Source organism: Triticum urartu, chromosome 6A, assembly GCF_056163025.1.
Source record: "Triticum urartu cultivar PI428250 chromosome 6A, HENAU_Tu73, whole genome shotgun sequence".
Taxonomy (NCBI): domain Eukaryota; kingdom Viridiplantae; phylum Streptophyta; class Magnoliopsida; order Poales; family Poaceae; genus Triticum; species Triticum urartu.
In genome coordinates, this window is record NC_141878.1 from 188676545 (window position 1) to 188694711 (window position 18167).

Consider the following 18167-nt stretch of genomic DNA (forward strand, 5'->3'; position numbering starts at 1 on the left):
GACTGTTGCTGAAGAAGAAGATGAAGAGCATGTTCTGAGAAAATTGAAGCCAAAAATTCCAGACCACAATGATGCTCATCCTGTGGCTGAGAACATGAAGATCAGGAGAGACTCAGGACTGAGGAGATGGAGAGAGACAGATCCATATGCTACAAGAAGAAGAACTGCTGTTGATTACAGGTTCCACACAAAGGAACAGCAGGATTTCTATGAGACAGTGCTGCTGGACAAGAAGCCTATAGTGTGTGAAATGAGGTGGGTCGACTGGAAGTATATCAAGGAAAATGAGGAACACTATCTTGGTGTGTTTGACAGCTTTAGTGCTTGTGGAGTTGCAGACTTTGTTGGGCAGAAGCTCACAAAGTGGAATGAGGAGCTCATAATGCAATTCTACTCCACAGCACACTTCTATCCAGATGGCAGGATAGTATGGATGTCTGAAGGTACAAGGTACCACTCAACTGTTGAGGAATGGGCAAATCTGATCAATGCTCCTAAGGAAGAAGAAGATGACTTGGATGTCTATGCCAAGAAGAAGATGGATCACAACTCTATGGCAAATATGTACAAGGAGATTCCTGAAGATGATCTTGAGACTCACCAGTTTGGGTCAGTAAAACACTTGCTGTCAAGGCTGCCTACAATCAATTGGATCCTTAGGCACACTCTCTTGCCCAAGTCTGGTGATCACAGAATGATCAGAGGCCATGCAATTAACTTGCTACATATATTTGATGTGCCACAGAAGTTCAAGGTCATGAGCCTTATAGTTGAGACTATCAAGAGGACTGCAGCTGACCAGAAAAGAAGTTGTGGATATGCCCCACAGATCCAGGAGTTGATAAACTCAAAGATGGGCACATGCACATACTTGTTGGATAAGAATCGTGGAACAAAAATTCTATGATTTAGATGTCAAAGTAACTGAGATTAAGTCTGTTGTGGAGCAGCTACAGGATGACATGCAGGAGAGGAAGGGCAAGACAACCACTGATGCATTTGCCAGAGTGCCTCGAGCTCAGAGATCTGCTGCAGTGCCTGTACCAGACACTAGAGCCACTTCATCTGCACCAGCTACAGCTTCAGTGCCACCAGCTCCAGCACCTACCCCATCAGCTCCGTCTACTTCGACTGAAGCCTTCGTCCTTGGAGTTCTCCGGACACCACCACCTGAAGACCAAGCCTGAGAGACGTTCTAGTGCTATGCATTTTCTATGAACTTTTTGGTAACTTGTTGCCAAAGGGGGAGAAAAATGTATAGATCATAGGCTTCAAGAGAGAGCATTGCTTTTTATTCTCTCTTGCTTTGGTGGTTGAACTTTGTTTGTCTTTCGATTGCTCGAGATTCTACGCTATTATCTGTGAGACATTGATGATCATGTGGTTGATCATAAGCTACACTTATGCTTGTTAGATGATATTATCTTACTTATCCTTATATGATCATTCACTTTGCTTGGTGATGAGTGCATGTATTTAATTCTTATCATTTTGAGCGCTCCACCAAGATGTATGTGACATGGAAGAGTAACCCATGATCGTAACTCATTGTGCATTTGTAGTCCAAAGCAAATATTAAGATATGCACAAATTTAGGGGGACCTCTTGCTTTTCACATACTTATCAAAGCGACGATATCTTTCACTCTTATTATCATTTGTCGAAGCTTTGATCTATATGTTGTCATCAATTACCAAAAAGGGGGAGATTGAAAGTGCAACTATCCCTGGGTGGTTTTGGTAATTCCTAACAACATATAGCTCATTGAGCTAACATTATTCCAAGATTAATATTTCAGGAAAAGCTCAATGAATGGCATGGCATGGATAAGGAAAGTGGATCCCTCAAAATTCTAAGGACAAAAAGTTTGGCTCAAGCTTCAAAATTTTATATTTTAGTGATCCAAGATCACATTGAGTCTATAGGAAAAGCCAATACTATCAAGGAGGGATGAGGTGTTGCTTAATGGCTTGCTTGCTCAAAGTGTTTAGTGATATGCTCCAAAACCCTCAACTACCTTCCCACATCCACATACGACCTAAACCAAAAGTCAAACTCGGCCCCACCGATTCTATCTATCTGGCGCCACCGAGTTTCAAATGTCATAGCCACTGCCACAAACCCTAGGGAAATCGGTCTCACCGATAGGGATCTCGGTCTCACCGAGATGGGATTGTAATCTCTCTGTTTCCCTTCGTAATGTTTCGGTCTTACCGAGATGAGCGACCGGTTCCACCAAGATTGCAATGTAAACTCTCTGTTTCCCTTTTGTAACATTTCCGTCTCACCGAGATGAGTGAATCGGTCCCACCAAGTTTACCTGACCAACTCTCTGGTTAGCTTATTACCAAAATCGGTCCCACCGAGTTTGTGTAATCGGTCACACCGAGATTACGTTATGCCCTAACCCTAACCATATCGGTCCTACTGAGTTGCATCTCAGTCCCACCGAAAATCCTAACGGTCACAAGGTTTGCTGAATCGGTCCGACCGAGTTTAACCATTCGGTCCCACCGAGTTTGGTAAATTGTGTGTAATAGTTAGATTCTGTGTGGAGGCTATATATACCCCTCCACCCACTCTTCATTCATGGAGAGAGCTGAAAGTGCGTTATATCGACTAGAGGGGGGGTGAATAGGTGATTTTCATGAAAGTCTTCAAAACGTGAGAGTTATGAAGACAAACAATGAAGATTATGCCTATTACTATGCAGCGGAAGTTAGATTACACTAGGCCAGCCATGGTCATGTATTCAATAGAATGAAAGCGCAATGACAAACAGCTTCAGTGTAATAAGGATCAGGTAGGAAGAAGTTATGAAGCCAAACAGATCATACATTCATGTTGTGAAGACAAAAGATAAAGCAAGCATGCAATGGCTTCACAATGAATAATTGTAAGTGAAAGGAAGTGAAGATGAAACCAGTGACACGTTGAAGACAATGATTTGTTGGACCAGTTCCAGTTGCTGTGACAACTGTACGTCTGGTTGGAGCGGCTAGGTATTTAAACCAAAGGACACACAGTCCCGGACACCCAGTCAAGGACACTTAGTCCAAGACACCCAGTCCTCACCGTTTTCTCCTTGAGCTAAGGTCACACAGACCTCGCGCAATCACTCAGGTAAGTCTTCAAGGTAGACTCCCAAACCTTCACAGACTTCGTTCACTGGCAATCCACAATTTCTCTTGGATGCTCAGAACGCGACGCCTAACCGTCTGGAGGACGCACAGTCCTCAAGTGTAATAAGTCTTTAGATCACACAGACAAGAAGACTTAAGTGATGCCCAATTTACTCTGGCTCTGGGTGGTTAGGGCTTTTCTCCTCACTAGGAATTTTTCTCTCAAAGGCTTCGAGGTGGGTTGCTCTCAAACGACAAAAGCCGTGCACTGAAATCTGAGCAGCCAACCGTTTATGGTTGTGGGGGGTGGACTATTTATAGCCACTTGGCAACCCGACCTGATCTGTCCGAAATGACCCTGGGTCACTAAGGAACTGACACGTGTACCAACGGTCGAATTTTGAACTCACACGGCAACTTTACTTGGGCTACAAGTAAAGCTGACTTGTCTGACTCTGGAGAAGATTTTCTCTCAAAGTCTTCGCTTGAAGACATAGGATTTGAATTAGGCATCACTTCAGTCATTCTGACTGGTTCTCTTGGACCCCACTTAACAGTACGGTGATTCCTATGACACAACATAAATGAAATAAAACTACGAAGGATCTAAGTCTTCGAGTTCCATAAGCTTCATAGGGAGTCTTCTCATGTCATTGTCTTCAATATGAATATCTTCATAAACCACCATTGTGTTCAATGTCTTCGTACATTTTTAGGGGTCATCTCTGGTAATAAAACTGAATCAATGAGGGACTTCTACCTGTGTTTTCCTGCAATTCTCACAAACACGTTAGTCCCTCAACTAGGTTTGTCGTCAATACTCCAAAACCAACTAGGGGTGGCACTAGATGCACTTACAATCTCCCCCTTTTTGGTGATTGATGACAAACTAGTTGAAGTTTTCAACGGGGAACATAATTTGTGAAATAGTAAAGGAATTTGTCTTCATAAGTTGCAAGGGCTCCCCCTGAAGATGTGCATATAAGTAATTTGCCTTTTGAATGCAAATGCACATGGCAGGTTGTACTTGTGGAGATCCACTTCAACTTATGATGACAATCCACTATGCATGTGAAAGTATATGAAGATAATGACATGCATAATGGAAAATGGACGTCTGCAGTAAGAGATGAGTGCGGAATTTATCGTCGCACATGCGGAATTTATCTTCGCATAACGGAGTGACAAACAGGTGGCAGACGGCCATCAAGGCTAAGTGTTACAACTCAAAGAAGCAAATGTAGCAAAAACGGGAGTTGTAAGCACGAAGCAAAATGTAGCAAAATATAAAGGCACTCGCCCAAAGTGACCCGCTTGAAGACTATAAACATCATGCTTCTCCCCCTTTTGTCAGTGATGACCAAAAAGGTTTGAAGACATAGAGTTTTCTACGCGTTCCCAGGCGCAGCAGGATCGGTGGAGTTGTTTGGTGGCGGTGCAGATGAGCTTGGTGCAGATTCGACGTGTGTTGAAGCAGGTGGAGATGATGTCGCGTCGTCGTCTTCTTCAATAATCCGGGCAGACACGGTGGCAGCAGAAGAAGAGAATTCTGACTCTTCAAGTGATGGTGTGCTTCGCATCACAGCTCTTCTTGGAGGCGTGGAGTCAAATTGGAATCTCTCTCTGAAGCCATTCTCTTGCAGTTCAGCTTCATTGCTCATCATGGTGAGGCCTTCCCAAGTGCGGCGACAGGTCTCGTGTGCGACAAACGCATTCTTGGTTGCCAGATTTCTGATGCGATTGACGTCTTGCATGATGCTTCTCATCTGCCGTTTGAGCCAGTCGTGATGCCTATCTTGCTTTTGGTGAAGAGCCACAAGAAGCTCTCGGTCATTGAGTGCTCGAGCGCGCTTCTTGGGTCTCTTGGCAGCTGTTCTGTCAGTGGCTTCAGTTGATGCAGGGGCACGTGTGGTGCCAGCCATTGGATACACTCGGGAGAGAGCTTCAACACCTTCAATATTTTGAGTGAAGCTCTGGTGTTCTACATTTTGAAGACTTAATGGTTGCTTGCCAGGCTCTGGATATATTGCTTCAGCAGATGTGTCCACATCTGGCAAAAATATCCTATGGTTGCGGGCTGAGGGTTGATAGGAGATTGCAGAGTGAAGCTTGATCAGCCTCATAACCCAAGGAGCATAGAACTTTAATCCAAACAGTTCTGAGGCAGATGCTGCAAAGTGACGGATGAAGAGATCCTGTGCATTGAAGCATTTGCCATGAAGAGTGCAGAAGATGAGAGTCTTCATTGCACCATCGATTGTTGCATATCGAGAGTGTCCCTTTATAGGCCATAGAGTCCGCCTTATGATGTGATATGTTGTTCTGGGCAGGTACTCTAAGTCTTCAACGAAGAACCTAGTTGGATAGGGTGCATTAGGAGGCAGTGGCTTCATTATTGAGAGAATCTGACTCATATCTGGCTCAGGACGCTGAAATATGCTCTCAATTGCTTCAGCATGGAGTTGGCACCCTTCTTCAAAGAATTCGCCAGGAGTGGGAAGGCCGGTAAGCTCAATTAGTTCGAAAGCATTGGCTTCATGATGGATATTGCCTGTCATCCACTCCAGAATCCATGTGTTCGGATCTCTGTTATAGCCTTTGATATGCAAAGTGGCATAGAACTGGAGCAGAAGCTCTTCGTTCCAGTGCTCTTCATCAGTGATAAATGGCAGCAAACCCACTTGCTTGAAGCAATCCAGTGCTTCTTCCAGACCAGGCAGACCAGCAACAGCTTCAACCTCAAGGCGCTTGTGAGGAAAGATGCGGCCTTGGTTGTATAGGATGCATGAATAATAGCTGCGCTGTTGATGGCTCCAGAACCTATCTGATACAATTCGTTCCCTTGAATAAGGGTTCTTGGAGCGGTCGAAAAACGTGTTATCTGCCCTGAAGCCGTTGATGTTGAAGGAACCAGGAGCTGATGCAGGACCTGGGAACCTTGGTAGTCGTGGGATCGGCTTCTGGACCTGGGGTCTGTACGCAATATGATAGTTGAATTATGGTCCGGCAGCAGACTCAGGCACAGAATGTTCAGGAGCAGTAGCTTCATTGTCTTCTGAAGCTATTGTTGGGTTGGGCTCCACATATGCTTCGGCGTTGTTTGTGGCAGCCTCAACATTTGCAGACTCAGGAACGTTCTCCTGGAGAACTGCTTCTTGTTGGTGTGGGGGAGTTGGAGCTTGTGGTATCTCTGCATGCTCTTCGGCTGATGCAGCCGGAATGTCGTCAGCAGCCTGAGCCCTTGGCCCTTTGCGAAGCCTACGGAATGTAGGCGCCGGTGGAGTTGTAGTGGGTTGGGGCTCATCTTCCTCCTATGGGCGATCTGCCCACGATGCATCTTGTGTGATTGGCGTCAATGGACGACCAATACTGATCAGTTCGCTTGTCTCAAGCTGAGGAAGGGCTGCATCACCTTGCACATTGTCTTGGAGACCAATGTCTTCAGCAGCGTTGGGTTCGTCTGCTGGAATGTCTTCAGCGTTGGGTTCATGCACAGTCAACTGACGATCTGTGTCAGGATAGCGGACGGAGAGGGGTTCAACTATCAAGGGCTCTGTGGGAGCAGCCCGAGATTTCTTGGTCTTGCGCTTCTTGATGATGGGTTCAGAAGGAGAGGCTTCAGAATGTTTTCTCTTCTTAGCTTTAGCCTCTGCAGTCCGTGTCTTCTTGTGCTGTGAGGCGGTTGATCGACTCTTTGGCTTCGAGCCAGTCGTTGCAACGGGGAAGACAATCGGAGCAGTTTCTGACCTTGGCGCTTCAGGTTCAGGCATAGCAGCCTTCTTTTTCTTCTTCGCGGCCATCCTGGGGTTAATGCCGGGACGCCCAAGTGCCTTGCGCTTCTCTGCCTCATTGTAGGCCTGCACGCAGCGATCAGCCAAAGTCTTCATGCGCTCTCGCGAGCCTTGAGCTTCAGCACGCGTCTTCAGAAAGTTCTCTTTCAGCTCGTGCAACATGATCTTGAAGTTTTTCACTTCTTGCACACTGAGCTTGGCCACGTGCTTCTTGAACTGAGCCTTTTCATAATCAATTTTCTGCTTCAGTTCTACAATTCGCTGGGCTATTGCAAGTTCTGAAGCAATTGCACCTTGAAAGGCAACGCTGAGGCCTATGGGCAGCTGCAGATCATTGAAGCTGATGTCCGGTGAGGCAAACCATTCATCGATGAAGTTGTGGATGATGGCGACATCAAACAGAGGCAGATTGTTGAAGATTTCAGCCTCCTCCTTGCTCTTGATGAGCTGCTCAAGAGCATCATCTCCAAGATCTTCATCGCTTGAGAGATCAATGGCTTCGCAGCGCAGAATGTCAGCAGTTGTGAGCTCTTTGCCTGTGTGTGGCTGATGCTTCTTGGCTTCTTGGGGCTTGGACACTCGTGATAAGCCTTCTGACTGCATACTGGCTTCAGGAGGTGCAGTTGCTAAAGGCTTCACTCTTGCGATCTTGGGAGAAGCGGCTGGCTTTGAAGCTTTTGGCTTCTTCTGCTTCGGCTTCGGCGCAGCAGGGGCGTCATCTGACTCAGTATCTGCTGGAGGGTCATTCACAGCAGTCCCTTGGACTAGGATGCGAGTGATGAGGCCTGCAAGATTGGCATACGGCCCGATGATATTGGGATCGGCGTCGCGTGTGCCATCTGCCCTTGGTGAGGAGGGACCAGGGTTGAAGTCAAGCCCAAATTTCTTCTTATTTATCTTCGCTGATTGTTGTGCAAACTGAAAGTTGCGCTTGAAGAGATTATCATCGTGGCACCAGAGAAGTGATGACGGATGTGCTTCAGCTGGTTGTGGTCCTCTCACCATGCATGGATAGAAGCCTTGAGCAATGGCTTCGACTCTGGACCTGGGTACGAGATTTTTGTATAGTACGTCTCCCCACGGTCTCTTGATGGCGCACTTCTCCGCATATTCCTGAGTGACGAAGCGGTAGTGGAACCATTGCTCTGCCCAATATCTTCGAATCCATTGGATTCGTGTCTTGCGCTGACCATAGCTTTCTTCAGGATCAGTTTTGTACATCTCTGCCAATTCATCAGGCAGATCTTTGGACGTTTCACCACGTTGCTGTCTGCCTCCCTTCCTTGCTGCTGTTTTTGAAGCCATGAATAACTTGGAAGGCTTCAAGATGTTCAAAGGCTTCAAAGGCTTCCTTTTGCAAGAACTGGCTTCAGGAGAGTTGATGTGATGCTGCAAGTACTCTGCAAATGAATGCAGACTATGAGAACCAAAGGATTCTCCCACGGACATGTACCTGTGACAGCATTAAGGTGCGAGGGAAGGGGAAGAGGTCATATGCATTCTCAGAAGATTTTGAAGATAAATCGGTTTAGAAGACATAGACCTCATTGTGCGAAGACATTCACTCACAGATAAGAAGTTGGTTCCAGATTTGTACGAACCCACAGATCAGTACAAGTGAGGAATCTAACTACCTTATGAAGCACAAGTGAATATACTAGGCATGTCATGAGATGTAGCAAGATAACTAACTAATGTGATGAGAAACTCCTTATGGCAGAAAGTGACTGAACTATGGGATCAAAAGAGGCTGTAAAAAGAGGTTTTATTTACCACACTTGGAACTGCTAGACGAAGTGAGAGTTGAGGTCGAGCAGTTCGATCCTCCGTGCCCTAACTTGGCGATGGAAGACAACTACGGCGACGGCGGAGAGAGCGATGTCCGCTGTCGGCGTGAAAACGGCGTCGGAGAGGTTGCGGCAGTGAAGCGCTTCGTCGCCGGCATCGTCGAGTGCTAGCAGTGGCGCTAGGGTTCGTGCGAGGGTGGAAGAAGGAGATAATGACCGCAGTGAATCGTGTATTTATAGGGATAGAGGCGGCACTGCGCTATTACGCAGGTACCCCTGGCGGTTCGCATTTGAGGCACGCGTGGCCAGTTAGAGGAAGATTGGGATTTGTTCCACGTCCCACGCACGCCTAAATTGTCGGGCGGTCGTTCCTGCTTCTCCGGATCTTATGTGGAGGAATGAGCATTAAAACGGACTTTTATGGTTGTCACTATGTCTTCAGCTGGCAAGGACACAGTGAAGACATTTGACAGTTTCAACAGAATGCATATGACTTGGAGAGATAGAGTTTGAGATAGAAAGCATAGAGAGGTTAGGGTCCGATCACATTCACTTAGTTCAAAAGATTCAACCAAGAAGACATAGCTATAAGTGAATGCTGTAGAGGACAGAACATCAGTACATATATATCCATATAATCAATGCAGTGAAGATAATCATGAAGACATATTGAGAATGAAACCAAACCAAATGTGAAGACATTGAGAGGTAACGCCATGAGAGGAACACTTCAAAATGGAACGTTTGGTGGTGGCGTTACCCACCGTATAGGAAGTATTAGACCCAGACACGGCGCACAATTATCATGGCGCTCCGAAGTCAAATTCCACATTAATGTATTCACACTTAGAATGTATGTCTTCATTGTTTGAAGATATACGCTACTTCGTGTGTTGCACATCTAAGTCATCAACATGCTTAAGTGTTAGGATGTGTGCCTGATCACAGGACATTTGATGATTCCAAGATATTTAGCTCACACCATAACTTGCAAAATCTCTTCTCATCCAAGGGCTTGGTGAAGATATCTGCCAATTGCTCTTCAGTGTTGACGTGCATGATATCAATGTCTTCCTTCACAACATGATCTCTGAGAAAGTGATGACGAATTTCAATGTGCTTTGTCTTCGAGTGCTGAACTGGGTTGTTGGCAATCTTGATGGCGCTTTCATTGTCGCAGTAAAGTGGCACTTGCTTCAGATGAATGCCATAATCCTTGAGTGTTTGCTTCATCCACAGAAGCTGAGCGCAGCAAGATCCAGCAGCAATGTATTCAGATTTAGTAGTGGAGAGTGATACACAGTTCTGCTTCTTTGAAGACCAACATACAAGTGATCGTCCCAGAAAGTGACATGTGCCTGATGTAGACTTGCGATCAACCTTGTCACCAGCATAATCAGCATCCGAAAATCCAACCAAATCAAACTCTGAGCCCTTTGGATACCATAATCCTAGAGTTGGGGTGTGAGCCAAATATCGAAGAATTCACTTCACAGCTAAGTGATGCGACTCCTTTGGTGTCGCTTGAAATCGAGCACACATGCAAACACTAAGCATGATATCTGGCCTAGATGCACATAAATAAAGCAAAGACCCAATCATGGAGCGGTATACCTTTTGATCGAACTCTTTACCATTGTCGTCGGGACCCAGATGATGCTTGGCTGGCATTGGTGTTGTGAAGCCTTTGCAGTCTTGCATACCGAACTTCTTCAGGCACTCTTTAAGATATTTCTCTTGAGATATGAAGATGCCGTTGCGTTGTTGCCGTATTTGAAGACCGAGGAAGAACTTCAGCTCCCCCATCATGGACATCTGATATTGCTCTTGCATCATATATCCAAACTCTTCACTATACTTCTGATTGGTGCAGCCGAAGATAATGTCATCCACATATATTTGGCACACAAACAGTTCACCATCATATGTCTTCGTGAAAAGAGTGGGATCCAGGGAACCAGGTATGAAGCCTTTGCTTTTCAGAAAGTACTTGAGTGTATCATACCAGGCCCTAGGGGCTTGTTTGAGGCCATACAGTGCCTTGTTGAGCTTGTATACCATATCAGGATGTTTTGGATTTTCAAAGCCAGGTGGTTGTGCAAGATACACTTCTTCTTCAATCTTGCCATTGAGAAAGGCACTTTTCACATCCATCTGATAGAGAAGTATGTTATGATGATTTGCATAGGCCAGCAGTATGCGTATGGCTTCAAGCCTAGCCACGGGAGCAAATGTTTCATCGAAGTCAATGCCCTCCACTTGAGTATATCCTTGAGCAACGAGACGAGCTTTGTTTCTGACAACTTGACCATGCTCATCTTGCTTGTTGCGGTATATCCATTTGGTGCCTATTATGTTGTGCTTCCGTGGATCAGGACGCTTAACCAGTTCCCATACATTATTCAGCTCAAACTTTTGAAGCTCTTCTTGCATAGCTTGAATCCATTCAGGTTCCATGAAGGCTTCTTCAACTTTCTTGGGTTCTGATATTGAGACGAATGCGAAATGCCCACAGAAGTTTGTTAGCTGAGTTGCCCTTGAACGAGTGAGTGGACCAGGTGCATTGATGCTGTCAAGTATTTTGTCAATTTGTACTTCATTTGCAACACGAGGGTGTGTGGGGCGAAGACTTTGCTCTTGCTGATCTATGTGGTCATTTGAAGGTATATCTTCAGGCTGAGCATTGTCTTCATGTGGATCAGGTGCTGAGATGATAAGTTCTTCTTCAGGATGAGCTTCAGAAGGTACAATTTCTCCAGTTCCCATAAGCTTGATTGATTCATTTGTTGGAACTTCATCTAGCACATTTGGCAATTGCTCCCTTTGTGACCCATTGGTTTCATCAAATCGCACATCCACTGTTTCAACCACTTTGTAGTGGAAGAGATTGAAGACTCTGTAGGAGTGCGAATCCTTTCCATATCCAAGCATGAAGCCTTCATGTGCTTTTGGTGCAAACTTTGAGGTGTGGTGTGGGTCCTTGATCCAGCATTTTGCGCCAAATACTCTGAAGTAACTGACATTTGGCTTCTTGCCAGTTAGGAGTTCATAAGATGTCTTGTTCAGAAGCTTGTGAAGATAAACACGATTGATTGTATGGCATGCAGTATCAATGGCTTCAGTCTAGAATTTTCTTGGAGTCTTGTATTCATCTAGCATTGTTCTGGCCATCTCAATGAGTGTTCTGTTCTTGCGTTCGACGACGCCATTCTGCTGTGGCGTGTATGGAGCTGATAATTCATGTGTGATGCCCAAGGTATCCAGATATGTATCAAGGCCAGTGTTCTTGAATTCAGTGCCATTGTCACTTCTGATGTGCTTTATCTTGGCGCCAAAATTGTTCATAGCTCGATTTGCGAAGCGTCTGAAGACATCCTGCACTTCAGTCTTGTAAAGGATTATGTGCACCCAAGTATATCTAGAATAATCATCAACAATTACGAAGCCATAGAGGCAAGCAGAAGTAGTAAAAGTTGAGTAGTGAGTGGGACCGAAAGATCCATGTGAAGCAGTTCGAAGGGTTGAGTAGTGGTCATGATTGTCTTCGAGGGATGTTTTGCCCTTGTCATCTTCCCTGCTTCACAGGCACCGCATAAGTGATCTTTCTTGAACTTGACGCCCTCGATGCCTATGACATGCTTTTTCTTCGCAAGAGTGTGGAGGTTCCTCATGCCAGCATGCCCAAGCCTTCGATGCCAAAGCCAGCATTCTGAAGCTTTTGCAAGAAGACATACTGCAAGTTGTGGTCCTGCTAAGAAATCTACCACATACAAATCACCTTTCCGATACCCTTCAAACACTAGAGATTTGTCAGATTCCATAAGCACCAGGCAGCGAAATTTGCCAAACATTACAATCATATTCAAATCGCAAAGCATTGAGACAGACATTAAGTTGAAGCCAAGGGATTCAACAAGCATGACTTTATCCATGTGTTGATCCCTTGAGATTGCAACTCTACCTAGACCCAATACCTTACTTTTACCAGTGTCAGCAAATGTAATGTGGCTCTTGTCGGATGGACGTAAAGTTGAGTCCATGAGAAGGCTTCTTTTGCCAGTCATGTGATTTGTACACCCACTGTCAATAATCCATTCTGAAGACTTTGAAGTCACTGGTGTCGTACCCTACAGTGCAGTTAGGGGGATAGGCTTCACGAAGGGTATTGTGAAGCATAAACATTTGACGAACCAGTGGATTATGAAAAATTAAATCCAGATTAGGACTAATAGGGAGAGTAGCATGCGATTCAGGAACGAAGTACATAATGATGCCATTTGGGCAGTTTATCTTGCGCCCCACAAGATTTTTATGGTCCCCAGCAATAGCATCAGAAGATTTTGTTTTTGTGCTGGAGACCTTTCCCTGCAAAAGAGAGTTAAGCTTTCTTAACCACCCACATCTTCAAGGGTGGCTTAGAAGCTATAAGTCTAAGTGCAACATCTGAGAATTTTGGCTTTGAAGCCTTAGCAAACAGTCTAGCAGGGGGACAATAATACTCATAGGCATAAGAAGAATAATTTTTGGTCATATGAACATGACGGTTCGATGAACCGCTCTCATATTCATATGCCTGAGTATGGTTTCCCTGCAAAACATTTGCGTTAGTGTGACTCAGGTGAGTCCTCTGTCTGTATGAAGCCTTTGGACCGAGGTTTGTCTTCTTCAAGTGAGGTGTCATGAAGACATTCACAGGAAGATTTTCCAGACATGTTTTCGGAACCCAGATCTTCTTCATAGGCGGTCCATTCCTGCAGTTAGTACCAATGTACCTGGCAAACACTTCACCATTCTGATTCTTAAACAGTTTATAGTTTGCATCAAAGGATTCATCAATGATAATTGGGTTAGCACAAGTGAAGCCAGATAAATTGGATGGATTTGCTGAAAGTTCCTTTGCAGCAACCCATGTAGTTTTGGGGTACTGCTCAGGTTTCCAGTAAGAGCCATCTGCATTGATTTTCCTCACAAATCCAACACCCTCTTTCCTAGGGTTACGATTCAGGATCTGCTTTTTGAGGACATCACATAATGTCTGATGCCCTTGAAGACTTTTGTACATCCCTGTTTCAAGCAATGTCTTCAACCTAGCATTCTCATCAGCAATAGCAGTGGTATCCTCAGCAGAGGGGTTAGTTACCACATCAACATTTGAAGATATTCGAACAGCAGTAGCAGTGGAACATTCAGCAACAGAATTAGCATTATCACACTCAATGCATTTAAGACATGGCGGTTCAAATCCTTCCTGAGCGGGACTGATCTGTTCGGAGTGAAGTGACTCATTTTCCTTTTGAAGATCTTCATGATCCGCTCTCAACTTCTCAAGATCTTGCTTCTTTTGAAGATAATCATAGGAGAGCTTTTCATGAGTAGTTGAGAGAGTCTCAAGACGATCTTCAAGTTCCTGATACTTAACGTGAAGATTTTTTATGTCTTCAATTAAGGATTCAGAACGAGTCATTTCGGCACCCAACAGATCATCGCTTCTGTCTAACAGTTTTTGAATATGTTCCATAGCTTTCTGTTGTTCAGTTGCAATTTTAGCAAGTGTTCTGTAGCTAGGTTTTGAATCACAGTCAGAGTCATCGTCACTAGATGTTTCATAGCGAGTAGTGCGTGTGTTTACCTTGGCACCGCATGCCATGAAGCAGTAGGTAGGAGTGGAGTCATTCTTGTCATTTGCGTCGGTGTTGGTGATGCAGTCATTGTCTTCAGTGTTGAAGATGGACTTGGCGACGTATGTTGTAGCCAGACTCGCAATGCCAGAATCAGACTCCTCCTCAGACTCCACCTCTGCCTCCTCAGATGCGGACTCCTCTTCTGAATCCATCTCCTTTCCAACAAACGCACGTGCCTTGCCAGATGAGCTCTTCTTGTGTGATGAAGACTTTGATGAAGACTTGGAAGAAGACTTTGAGTGTTTCTTCTTCTTCATGTCATCAGAATCATATTCCTTGCTCTTCTTCTTCCTTCTGTTCTCATTGTCCCACTGTGGACACTCAGAGATGAAGTGCCCAGTTTTCTTGCACTTGTGACATGTTTTCTTCTTGTAGTCATGAGCAGAAGCTTCATCATTCCTTGAGCTTGATCGTGAAGATTTTCTGAAGCCTTTCTTCTTGGTGAATTTTTGAAACTTCTTCACTAGCATTGCAAGTTCTCTTCCAATGTCTTCAGGATCATCAGAACTGCAGTCAGATTCTTCTTCAGATGAGGAGACAGCTTTTGCCTTCAAGGCTCGAGTTCGCCCATAGTTTGGACCGTAGATATCTCTTTTCTCAGAGAGCTGAAACTCATGTGTGTTGAGCCTCTCAAGTATGTCAGACGGATCGAGTGTCTTGAAATCAGGACGTTCTTGAATCATCAGGGCCAGGATGTCAAACGAACTATCAAGTGATCTCAGCAACGTCTTGACGATTTCATGTTTGGTGATCTCAGTGGCGCCGAGGGCTTGAAGCTCGTTTGTGATGTTAGTAAGTCTGTCAAATGTGTGCTGGACATTCTCATTGTCATTTCGCTTGAAGCGGTTGAAGAGATTGCGAAGGACACTGATTCTTTGATCTCTTTGGGTTGAGATGCCTTCATTAACTTTGGAGAGCCAGTCCCAGACCAGTTTGGATGTCTTCAAAGCACTCACACGGCCATACTGTCCTTTGGTCAGATGACCACAGATGATATTCTTAGCAGTAGAGTCCAGTTGAACGAATTTCTTGACATCAGCAGCAGTGACACCTTCTCCAGCCTTGGGAACGCCGTTCTCGACGACATACCATAGGTCGACATCAATGGCTTCAAGATGCACGCGCATCTTATTCTTCCAGTAGGGATATTCAGTTCCATCGAAGACGGGGCAAGCAACGGAGACTTTGATTATCCCTGCAGTCGACATAGCTAAAACTCCAGGTGGTTAAACCGAATCACACAGAACAAGGGAGCACCTTGCTTTGATACCAATTGAAAGTGCGTTATATCGACTAGAGGGGGGGGGGGGGGTGAATAGGCGATTTTCATGAAAGTCTTCAAAACGTGAGAGTTATGAAGACAAACAATGAAGATTATGCCTATTACTATGCAGCAGAAGTTAGATTACACTAGGCCAGCCATGGTCATGTATTCAATAGAATGAAAGCGCATTGACAAACAGCTTCAGTGTAATAAGGATCAGGTAGGAAGAAGTTATGAAGCCAAACAGATCATACATTCATGTTGTGAAGACAAAAGATAAAGCAAGCATGCAATGGCTTCACAATGAATAATTGTAAGTGAAAGGAAGTGAAGATGAAACCAGTGACACGTTGAAGACAATGATTTGTTGGACCAGTTCCAGTTGCTGTGACAACTGTACGTCTGGTTGGAGCGGCTAGGTATTTAAACCAAAGGACACACAGTCCCGGACACCCAGTCAAGGACACTTAGTCCAAGACACCCAGTCCTCACCGTTTTCTCCTTGAGCTAAGGTCACACAGACCTCGCGCAATCACTCAGGTAAGTCTTCAAGGTAGACTCCCAAACCTTCACAGACTTCGTTCACTGGCAATCCACAATTTCTCTTGGATGCTCAGAACGCGACGCCTAACCGTCTGGAGGATGCACAGTCCTCAAGTGTAATAAGTCTTCAGATCACACAGACAAGAAGACTTAAGTGATGCCCAATTTACTCTGGCTCTGGGTGGTTAGGGCTTTTCTCCTCACTAGGAATTTTTCTCTCAAAGGCTTCGAGGTGGGTTGCTCTCAAACGACAAAAGTCGTGCACTGAAATCTGAGCAGCCAACCGTTTATGGTTGTGGGGGGTGGACTGTTTATAGCCACTTGGCAACCCGACCTGATCTGTCCGAAATGACCCTGGGTCACTAAGGAACTGACACGTGTACCAACGGTCGAATTTTGAACTCACATGGCAACTTTACTTGGGCTACAAGTAAAGCTGACTTGTCTGACTCTGGACAAGATTTTCTCTCAAAGTCTTCGCTTGAAGACATAGGATTTGAATTAGGCATCACTTTAGTCATTCTGACTGGTTCTCTTGGACCCCACTTAACAGTACGGTGATTCCTATGACACAACATAAATGAAATAAAACTACGAAGGATCTAAGTCTTCGAGTTCCATAAGCTTCATAGGGAGTCTTCTCATGTCATTGTCTTCAATATGAATATCTTCATAAACCACCATTGTCTTCAATGTCTTCGTACATTTTTAGGGGTCATCTCTGGTAATAAAACCGAATCAATGAGGGACTTCTACCTGTGTTTTCCTGCAATTCTCACAAACACGTTAGTCCCTCAACTAGGTTTGTCGTCAATACTCCAAAACCAACTAGGGGTGGCACTAGATGCACTTACAAGAGCCATCAGAACATACCTACACTTCCAATACGCATTTTCTGAGAGAGAACCACCTACACTTGTGTTGAAGTCAAGATATCCAACCATATGAATCTTGATCTCTGGCCTTCCCCAAGGTTCTTTCCACTCAAATCTTCTTTCCACCAAATCCAAATCTTGTGAGAGAGAGTTGAGTGTTGGGGAGACTATCATTTGAAGCACAAGAGCAAGGAGTTCATCATCAACACACCATTTGTTACATCTTGGAGAATGGTTTCTCCTAGATTGGCTAGGTGTCACATGGGAGCCTCCGACAAGATTGTGGAGTTGAACCAAGGAGTTTGTAAAGGCAAGGAGATCGCCTACTTCGTGAAGATCTACCGCTAGGGAGGCAAGTCCTTCGTGGGCGACAGCCGTGATGGAATAGACAAGGTTGCTTCTTCGTGGACCCTTCGTGGGTAGAGCCCTTCGTGGACTCGCACAACCGTTACCCTCCGTGGGTTGAAGTCTCCGTCAACGTGGATGTACGATAGCACCACCTATCGGAACCATGACAAAAACATCCGTGTCTCCAATTTCGTTTGAATTCTCCAAACCCTTCCCTTTACATTCTTGCAAGTTGCATGCTTTACTTTCCGCTGCTCATATACTCTTTTGCATGCTTGCTTGAATTGTGTGAAGATTGCCTGACTTGTGCTAAGATAGCTAAAATCTGCCAAGAACTAAAATTGGGAAAAGGCTAGATTTTTGTTTGGTCAAGTAGTCTAATCACCCCCCCTCTAGACATACTTTCGATCCTACACCAGCCCTGGCCAAGTTCATGGCAGTGACTCACCATGGATACAATGTCCTCAAGATGCCAGGAACCAGTGGAGTCATCACCGTACCCTGTGAAGAAAGGGACGCAGTGTGTTCACTTGAGCGCGCGTTCCAAGCCGCAACAATCGAAGACCCGGACCACAAAAACGGAAGACTTCCCGAGGCAACCCTTAAGAAGAACAAGGTTTCGCCTGGCCCAAGCCATTAGGAGGCAGGCGCCTCCGGAGGTGTTGCATCAGGATCTGCGCCCAATTAGGGAGAGCCACCCTCTCTCGCATAGGAAGGCGCGCCCGGCACCCTCCTCAGGCAGGGCTCGGGGGCTCT